Raw genomic sequence first — 9,354 nt, forward strand, 5'->3', positions numbered from 1 at the left:
GGCCAAACAGTGTCTATAACATCACTCTATTCACATGTAACTCTGGGGCTGGAGTTCAGTAGAGGAGGTTTTGCTTCAGGTGGCAGATTGTGGAGGCAGCAGAGAGCTGTAGCAACAAGAAGTTGGAAGGAGAGAGCTGTGTAGGTCATATGCCCTGCACCCCCCTATGCTAGCCTGCTGTCCTCAGGTGCAGAAGAAGACACTATTCTATGCCTAGTGTTAGAGTAAGATTCATCTGCCAGTCTAGTCAGTTTTTGTACATGGAATTGGAGGGAGGCGCCATGTTTCACTTGCCCTCTGGAAGCAAAATGCCTTGAGTGATTCTCTAGCAACTCTCAGGTATGAAGCATAGCTGTCAAGTGTCCCTTATTTGAAGGGACATTCCCTTATTCCAGCGCCATGTCCCAGTGCTGTCCCTTATTGATGGATGTCCCTTAAATGTCCCTTAAATGATGTCCCTTAAATTTCAAAGGAAGCAGCTCCTCTCCCTCCCTCCCTGCCGGCCACGGAGGAGGGAGACTCCAACTGTGTTGCTTGGCTGTGTTGCTCACCCAATAAGAAGTCTAAGAACGACTGAGGGGTGGAGCTTGCATGCCTTGTGTGTGGCTGGTTAATGCAAGCTGAGGGGGTTTTTGAATGCTGGACGCCATTTTGTTGCACGTGCTGCTGCAAAATTTGCAGTGCAAAGCCAGGCCGGGGAGCCATCTTAAGTTGAGGCTGCATAGGCCTTGTGGTGCATGTGATTCAGATTCTATTCAGTTGAACCTCTGGTTACAAAGTTGGTTGGACAATGTTCTCGAAGCTACCCAGCATGAGTTTGACCAGACTGCAGAAGGACAGGAAGACTGGAGTGCCTGGAACAGGTGAGGCTGCAGGTCCCTTATTTTGGCTGCTGGTCCCTTATTTTCAAGGCTGCTGGTCCCTTATTTTCAAATCTGTAAGTTGACAGCTATGGTATGAAGTTCAGCATTTGCTCTTGTGCATTATTATTATTTTTACCTCAGAAAGAGTGAATAGTGTGCTTCAGGGCTGCAGCAATTTTTTTACCTCAGAAAGAGTGAATAGTGTGCTACAGAGCTGCAGCATAATTGTTTCCTAGAATGCTGTTTGAGAGGGAAAAGGATTGGTACCTGACATCACATTTTGGGGGGGGGGTGAGGGTTAATAAAAGAAACCTGCCTCTGCCATAGCAAATGTCTGTTTTCCCTGAACCATCATAAAAAGTTTTTTGGGGGAGGGTGGCAGCTCTTCAGAAATTGTCCCCCCTGTTTCTCAGTGGACTGAAACAACCTGCTCCAAATTCAGTCCAAATATTTGTTTCAGTCACATTCTCCCCCCCTTTTTTTTTGCTTTTTATTGAAATTTCCACACAAAAACAAAAGACATACAACAGAGGAAAAATAAACAAACAAAAATAAAAAATAAAAACTCTTATTAATCAATTATAAGTATCATCCATTTATTTACACAACGTTAACACACGTCTTGACTTCCCTCCTATCCTGTTGCGGTTTTCTTACATCTTTTCTTCTCCTGCAGTTTCTAACTCTGTGATTTACGCATAGCAAGGTTTAAGTTAGGCCTACTGTAGTTTTTAATTTGTTACAATTACTTTCAATGTACTTCACAAATTTACTCCATTCTTCAATAAACGTTGTTTCTTTTTGATATCTAATTTTGTTTGTCATTCTTGCTAATTCTGCATATTCAAATAATTTTGTTTGCCAATCCATAATTGTGGGAGTCTCTGCTGATTTCCAATTTTGAGCTATCAGTATCCTGGCTGCCGTTGTCGCATACTGAAATAAATTCTGGTCTTCTCTTTTAATTTCATCTCCGATTATTCCTAAGAGGAATGCCTCTGGTCTTTTTAAGAAGGTGTACCTAAAGATTTTTTTTAGTTCATTATATATGAGCTCCCAAAATTTTTAAATTTTGTCACACGCCCACCATGGTAAAAATCGCCTTCCTTCTGCTTATATCTCCAACACATTTTATTTCCACTTTTATACATTTTATTTAATTTTACCGGTGTGATGTACCAACGATACATCATTTTTCCCCAAATTTTCTCTTAACGTGACACATACTGTAAATTTCATTCCTCTGTTCCATAACGTCTTCCACTTGTCATACTCTATGTTGTGTCCAATGTCCATAGCCTATTTTATCATTACCTCCTTTACCAATTCCTCTTTTGTGTCCCATTCTAACAACAGATTATACATCTTTGCTAAGAGTTTAGTTTTCCCTTCTAACACTTCTACTGTATCTGATATCTAGATTTTTTCTCGTTCATCCCCAATTTTTTATCCTCATTCCAAAGTGCATTTATCTGATGATATTGCAGCCAACCTGTCAATCTATCTTTCAGTTCGTCATATGATTTAATCTTCCAACCTTGTGTTTCAGTCACATTCAAGACAATGCTATGCAGTTAGTGTATTAAAATCGGCTACCTGGAACAGCCGAGAGTGCCAGTTTGTAAATTCACCATTTTGTGATTATTAGTGAGAAGAAGCCCATGCCACTCACCTACCAGAACTGGAAAGTTCAGTGTGCCAATGAAGAAACCAAGCGGGTTTGCATCTGTCCAGTGTAAACATCTCTTTGCCTTGAGACTTTATCTCCCTCTTATATTACACATTTTAACATAATGACTAAATTTGCCACTTTTTTGACATTCTTTCACATTTGCAGCAGGACAGGCATTTATAGTTTTGGCTGATGCCAGTTTTATAGGAAGCATGGAAACCTTTTTATGTCTGTACTTTTTGACAGTGCTAAATCTAAGGCTGGCAATCTTTTAGCTGTTATAAAATGCATTTTCATTGTAGGGAATTCATTTGTTTCTCTACTGCTGCCAGACTTCTCAGTTGCTTTGTAACCACATCCTCCCCCTGCATATATATTCTCTGTGCACTCCAGAGTGAAATCTGCCTCCCTCAGTAATCTGGCTCTGAGTCTGCTTGACTTGATGCCACACATTATGCCAGAGTAGTCAATGTGGTGCTGCCCAGATGTTGTTGAACTACGATGACCATCATTTAAAAGATTATTATCTGAGGCCCTTCTTCATGTGCCTCCTCCCCGTGAGGTCCAGGGTGGGTGGGGGCACGCGACGACACAAGAACGGGCCTTTTCTGTAGTGGCTCCCATTTGTGGAATGCTCTCCCCATGAAGGCTCACTTGGCTCCTTCATTGTATATTTTTAGGCGTCTGGCAAAAATGTTCCTTTTCAGGCAGGCCTTTGGTTGATTAATATTCTACAGCTTTTTAAATGTGTCTGTGGGAAGAAGGGGGGGTATTGCTTTGCTGTTTTTGCTTTAATTATTTACTTGTGTTTTTATCTTGTATTTTATTCTGTGAACTGCCCTGATATATTGTGTTCAGGTAATTGCCTGGGTGAGGGGCCATTGGGAGAGAACAAAGGAAGGCTGATGGGCTATTAAGAAAACAAAGGAAAGGGGGCTCTGTGCTGGATAACAAATGGGTGGGGCTCCTTCTCCAGCTCTTAGATAGAGGTAGAAGGGCAAAGCTGGAGGTGCGGGCAGAGATTGCTGTGATGTGACCTGGAGGAAAAAAGCTGGAGGTTGGGAAGGCAGAGAGAGTGAGCGAGAGGCTAATTTCTGCTTGAATCCAAGGCTGTGGCTATGGGAGAAGCAGGGCCTTCTTGGGGTGTTAATGCTGTGAAGCCCTCCATCACAGGCTCAGGTTGTATATACATGTAAATAAACCATAAAGACACCATAGTCTCCACTGTGCTTCATTTTCAAAAGGAAACCCTAACTCTAGGTAAGTGCCTCAAACCCCTGGAATCTTGCACTGCTCAGAGATTGCAGTGGCATGGGACAGTACGTTGAATCGTGTAAATGGGGAGATGGGTGTTGCATTATTTTTGTAGATGGTATAGCAGTGTGGTACAGTGTGCAACTTCCGTTTTAATTCAACTTCCATTTCCACCTCCTTGTGGAAGAGCAATATTCCATTCGTGCTAGTCGTGATGGCTATATATTATCTCCAGTATCAGAAATATTATGCTTCTGACTATCAGTTGATGGAAAACAAGAATTGGACAGTGCTTTTGCTTGCGGATCTCCTGCAGGCATCTGGTTGGCCTCTGTGGGAACATCATGTGGGACTAGATGGGCCTTTGATCTGATCCAGCAGGACTCTTTTATGTTCTTTCACTTAACGTTTGTGATCAAAAGGGTGCTAGCATGGAAAGAACTCTAAAAAACGGTGAATGAATTGCTCAGCTCATATATCTTTGATGCATGTGAAAATAAAACACCAACTTATTCTATTATCTATTTTGTCAAAGGGCGAGATCACAAAAGGAGCTTGCATTTCACTAACCTGCCAGTGTTAGGAAATACTATGTAAAATAGATAGGCAAAGTGTGTCATTAATAATGCTGTATTATCATGCCCATCTGTCTTTAGTTTTGGAACCAAAGTGCTGTGTTACAGCAGCTGCTTCCCATTTTTCTCTAATAATTACTGTGATTAGATGATTTAATGTGGTACTGCATTTAACATTCCTGGTAGTAACACTGACTCTGATATCTGCTTATAAATATAGAATACTGAAGAGCAGAATAAGAAAGCATAGAACAAAGGATCTATAAACTCACATTAACGTAAGTCTGGTTATGATAAAGAGGTGCACTTTTCCTGAATGTATATCTCCTCCCAATATGTAGTTTATCTTCAACTAAGATACTGGGTAGTCTTTATTGCAGAAAGCTGTAAAGCTTTCAAATTGCAGACTGGGGTGGTTCCAGATGGGCATTTGTTGTGGGATTGGTGCTGTTCATCAAAATGCCAGCCCAGGGAAAAACTGGTAAGTTAAAAAACAAACAAAAGCAAAGCCTGTTGCTAGTGAACCGTTTGTAATATCTCAAGTCAACAACATGTTTACAATATTATGCTCTTGTCTAGAAGCACCCCATGTTGGCAAAAGCATCAGATTTAAGACAATTGTTTAATTAAGACAGTTGCTAAGGCTGGAGTACATGTCATGTTAATTCTTGATGACTGCAATAAGTCCATAAGTCAATTCAAGCAACATTTCCAAATGGCTCTGAGTTGAAAGGCAGGACTATAGAGAAGGGCCAACATAGATAATACTGAGCCAATGATTTGACACTGAACACAACCAATTAACCACGTCTTCTGTTCCATTCTAGGCCAAGTATCAGTCAGGTTCCATTGTGCGAAATTTTCTTTTGGAATACACTGGAAATCACTGCTACTTCCAATTCAGAAAACAGATGTTACATATGACAAATGTAACGTTCTGAACTTTTGATATGGAAAATAAAGTTGCAGGATATGGTGCAGGCAGGACAACCATCCAGCCTGTTTTACCCAGATCTGGCCAGAATAGCAAGAATTGATTTCGCATGCCTTTGGAATGCTGCCAGACTGTTCAATGATATTCCTGAATCATCCGTCTCACTAGTTGTCTGTTTCACTGTGCAAAGCTGAAATTAATTAGATAAAAGATGAATGTTTTAAAAGAAATTAACTGATTGTATCACACCCTTAATATATCTAATCACTTCATTTCAAATATCTTTTTATAATATTTTCATACCACTCTTCTTGGAAAACTACTGGGGCTTCAGTGCCTTTATGCCATTTAGTGCTTAACAGCTCTAGGATTCAGCTGGATCAGACACACACACCATTCTCTGTCTTCTATCCAGGCAACCAATAAGTATTATCAGAGTTCAAGGCAGGGCCAGTCCAATTCATTTTGGCACCTTAGGCAAACCACAAAATGGCACCTCCCTCCCTGCTAGGGAAGAAGGGGTGAGTGTAGATAATCAGAAACACCAGGAACAAATGGGGAATAAAAATCTACATTGGGTCTGCCACCCCTGTGGATCCTGCTGCCTGAGGCTGTCACTTCACCTTGCCTCTTGGGTGGGCTGGCCCCAAGTAAAGGACACATTCTAGCTAGGCAAACACACTCATGGAAATTATAAAGTAAGGCTATTGGGGGGTGACCTGGGGGGAGTCCCAAGGGACCACACTTAGCCCCTGGGCCCGAGGTCTTGCAATCCTGGGCGAAGTTTGCCCATAGCTACTCTGTTAAGAGCCTCACTCTCTCTCCCATGTTCATATCCTTATCTGTAAAATAGCAATAATATTCACTTACCTTGCAGGGCAGGTGCGGAATGATAGAGATAAGATCATAAGGCATTTCACACATTGGAAGTACTATAAAGAAATATACATAATGAAGTGTCACTGAGGATGGGCAACAACCAGGGGAGGAAATTACAGCCCCAGTGAAAAGTTTATTTACATTTTTTTTCTGTTTAATCAAGTACAGATCTCATATTATGCATGCTCAGGACTCCTTTGGGAGCAGTTCCAGCTAAGGTTCATTGGAAAAGGGGGAGTGTATTGTAGCAAAAGATAATATAATCAGGCTTAGACTCACTGAAGGAGAACTGTAAAAGTTTGGAGAAATGGCAAGCCATAAGTCAGGGCAGCTGGCTTCATAAAAAGCAGCAGCTATTCATCCACCCTTGCCCTGAGAAGCAACTGAGTTATTTCAGTATGACTCGTAAAATAAATACAAATGTACCAGACACACAGTATTATTCCTAATTTAAAAATGGCACAATGCACAAATAAAAAGTAGCTATTTCAGACTGGGCTTTCTCCTACCCCCACTTTCCTTCCTTAAAAAAAAGAAAGAAAATCTCTTGTTGGTTTAACCATACGCTAGAATTATTGGACAGGAGAAATTGGAAAGAATGTTCTGGATCTATGTCTGATTAGTTAAAATAGAAGACTGGGTCACATAGACATACTCTTGGGATCCCAACAAGTTGCCGCTAAAAGCAGCTTTTTCCTGGTGTTCCAGCCCAAGACAGGGCTGGGAAAACCAGCTTTCCAAATGAACGGCAATGCTTTGTTGGCACAGTTGTTCCTCTGCTTGAAATAAAGAAAAATACTTATGCCATGTAGATAATCCCATGTAATTATGGTACCATTCACTGTATGAGTTACATTCTTTGACCCTTGTGCAAATTCTGTTGGAGGAATGTTAAATGTTGGCAATCAAACTCAGTGTTGCCACGTTCCAAAAACTTATTGGCAACTGCAGCAGTTTTCTCTTCCTGCTATGCATATATGAGTGTAAGTTGCATTTGAACTCCAGAAAAAACCATGGTTCATTATACTGGAAATAAACCTAGGTAAGCCTAGGTCTTTCATCCTCCGCACTCTTCCTACCTACAATGTGGTCATACGGACTTTGGAATCTTCCACTTCTGCTTTTGATTAACTGTACCCTGTTGCCTTGTCTGAACCTGACAAGCTGTGGTTAATCATAACTATGGTTTGTTTGAAACAAACCTACTTCAAGTTTACACGAGTAAGGCTCGAATTCCTATCTGCCTTGATGAATATTTGTGACCAAGAAATACCCATGCAGTTCATCCCTAGATTATTCTTAGGTTGACTCTGCTTAATTTGGCATTCTCAAGGATCAGTAGCTATAAACATTATCATGGGAACATTTTATTTACATTGTGTAAAAATGTGACCTCAGAATCACTGCAACCATCAGCCTTACTGATGTGAAGTGGCATTTCCCTGACAACAGTTTTCATGATAACCGCTTGTTCAAAGTGCAGCCAAATGACGATGTCAGCATTCAACTATGTCCAATGCAGTAATGGAAAACTAACAATATAGGGGCTATATCTGTACTTATGAGAATGAGTCAGCACAAGCATCACCTTAGCGAAGTGTTTCTCAAACAGTGGGGCAGGACCCACCAATGGGCCTTGGGCCACTTTCAGTACCACAACAATGCTGTCCCCTAGTCATACTATAGGATAGGCCAATGCCAACACCAGCAACTCCCGGCGTAGTTAGTTAAGGTGGCCTTTAGATCTATCATCAGCTACCTAGTTAAGAGCAACTGAAGTTGAAGGAGGAGGAGGACATTCAGAGCAGAGAGCAAGATGGGTGAAACAGTTGGCCTGGAATTTACAGTTGTGATTAGAATTTACAGTTGTGGCGCCTGCCCTGTGGAACGCCCTCCCATCAGATGTCAAGGTAATAAACAACTATCTAACTTTTAGAAGACCTTTGAAGGCAGCCCTGTTTAGGGAAGTTTTTAATGTTTTATTTTATTTTATTTTAAATATTTTGTTGGAAGCCGCCCAGAGTGGCTGGGGAAACCCAGCCAGATGGGTGGGGTAATAATAATAATAGTAATAATAATAATAATAATTACTAAAGCATATGCCCTACATAATGGTTAAGACAGTCTTGACATCTGTTCCTTCCTCCTAATAAGGAAGGGAAAACTCTAGCAAGCAGGAGAGGATTACACCCATCCTTAGTTCTCTCTAAAATATAATTTGTAACATAATGCACACAATAGTTATTATACTTAACAATGTACAGACAGACATTGTTGCTGTCTGCCTTTAATTAGGGAATTTGTTTCCCCCTGAAGACTCACCAAAGCTTGAGTTTGAACATCTTCTGGAAATGATGTAAGGCATCATTCAGTCTGGTTTTCACTTTCTAGAGATAGGGAGTGTGTGTTATTGTGATTTTTATGACTGACATATTGTTGCCCGCTGAAATATTTGGGATGGGGTGGTATAACAGGTTGTAAATAAAATAAATGAATCATATAAAACATTAGTTCTCATGTATCTATTTCAATTGACTGTTCTTTTAAAGCCAACATTTAAAATATTCCTGGCTCCCATCCATTGTGGGAGGGTCCCTAGCAGAACTGTTCTGGGCTAAGCATATTCCAGAAAATTCTCACAGATACTGTTTTGAGGCATGTGAGAATTTGTTTGTTGCTATCTGTTTATTCCTCGGTAATTGTTAAAGGGGCGTTTATCTCCTGTTCTCACCCATGTCCTTTCCTAAAATGAAAACAATCCACTTTCATTCTCCATCAATACAATTCTGTACATTTTGCACTAGTTAATATGTGAATGCTCAGCTGCAGCTTATTACACTTTTCCTTTTCCTTGGCACACAATTCTCTTTACAGTTCTTGTAGCTACAGCCGTCTCCAATTTTTCCTTCCATGCATATAATCTGAGGCTGGTTGCCATGGACCTGCATCTCAGGCCAAGCTTTGTTCTGGGAAGAAGCCACACCCTAAAATCTCTTCCTAAAACTGATTTTAGGAGATTTAATTACCACTTGCTTCCCATGCTGACTGTTTCCCTCACTTGTACAGTCATTAGGGTTGCAAGTTTTACTCATTTGAATCCTGTTTACTCAGCAGTAAATTAAATGCAGCTTATTCAAAAAGAAAAAGAAAAAAGTATGCACAGGACTGCAGGATGTC

General features: G+C 40.7%; 2 long non-coding RNA genes across 2 annotated transcripts; one reads left to right on the plus strand and one right to left on the minus strand.

Annotated features, from left to right (window-relative positions):
* Nucleotides 1–230: 230 nt before the first annotated feature.
* LOC309380238 lies at nucleotides 231–5,291 on the plus strand. The gene is made up of 3 exons (XR_014172754.1): nucleotides 231–339; nucleotides 4,585–4,642; nucleotides 5,192–5,291. It is a non-coding gene; the product is annotated as an uncharacterized lncRNA (long non-coding RNA).
* Nucleotides 5,292–5,380: 89 nt separating this feature from the next.
* Nucleotides 5,381–8,002, minus strand: LOC309380240. The gene is made up of 3 exons (XR_014172756.1): nucleotides 7,937–8,002; nucleotides 6,169–6,230; nucleotides 5,381–5,488 (listed from the first exon to the last, which is right to left on the minus strand). It is a non-coding gene; the product is annotated as an uncharacterized lncRNA (long non-coding RNA).
* Between the last annotated feature and the right edge of the window lie 1,352 nt (nucleotides 8,003–9,354).

The sequence above is a fragment of the Podarcis melisellensis genome (genome assembly GCF_964234715.1).
Source record: "Podarcis melisellensis genome assembly, chromosome: 11".
NCBI classification, from domain to species: domain Eukaryota; kingdom Metazoa; phylum Chordata; class Lepidosauria; order Squamata; family Lacertidae; genus Podarcis; species Podarcis melisellensis.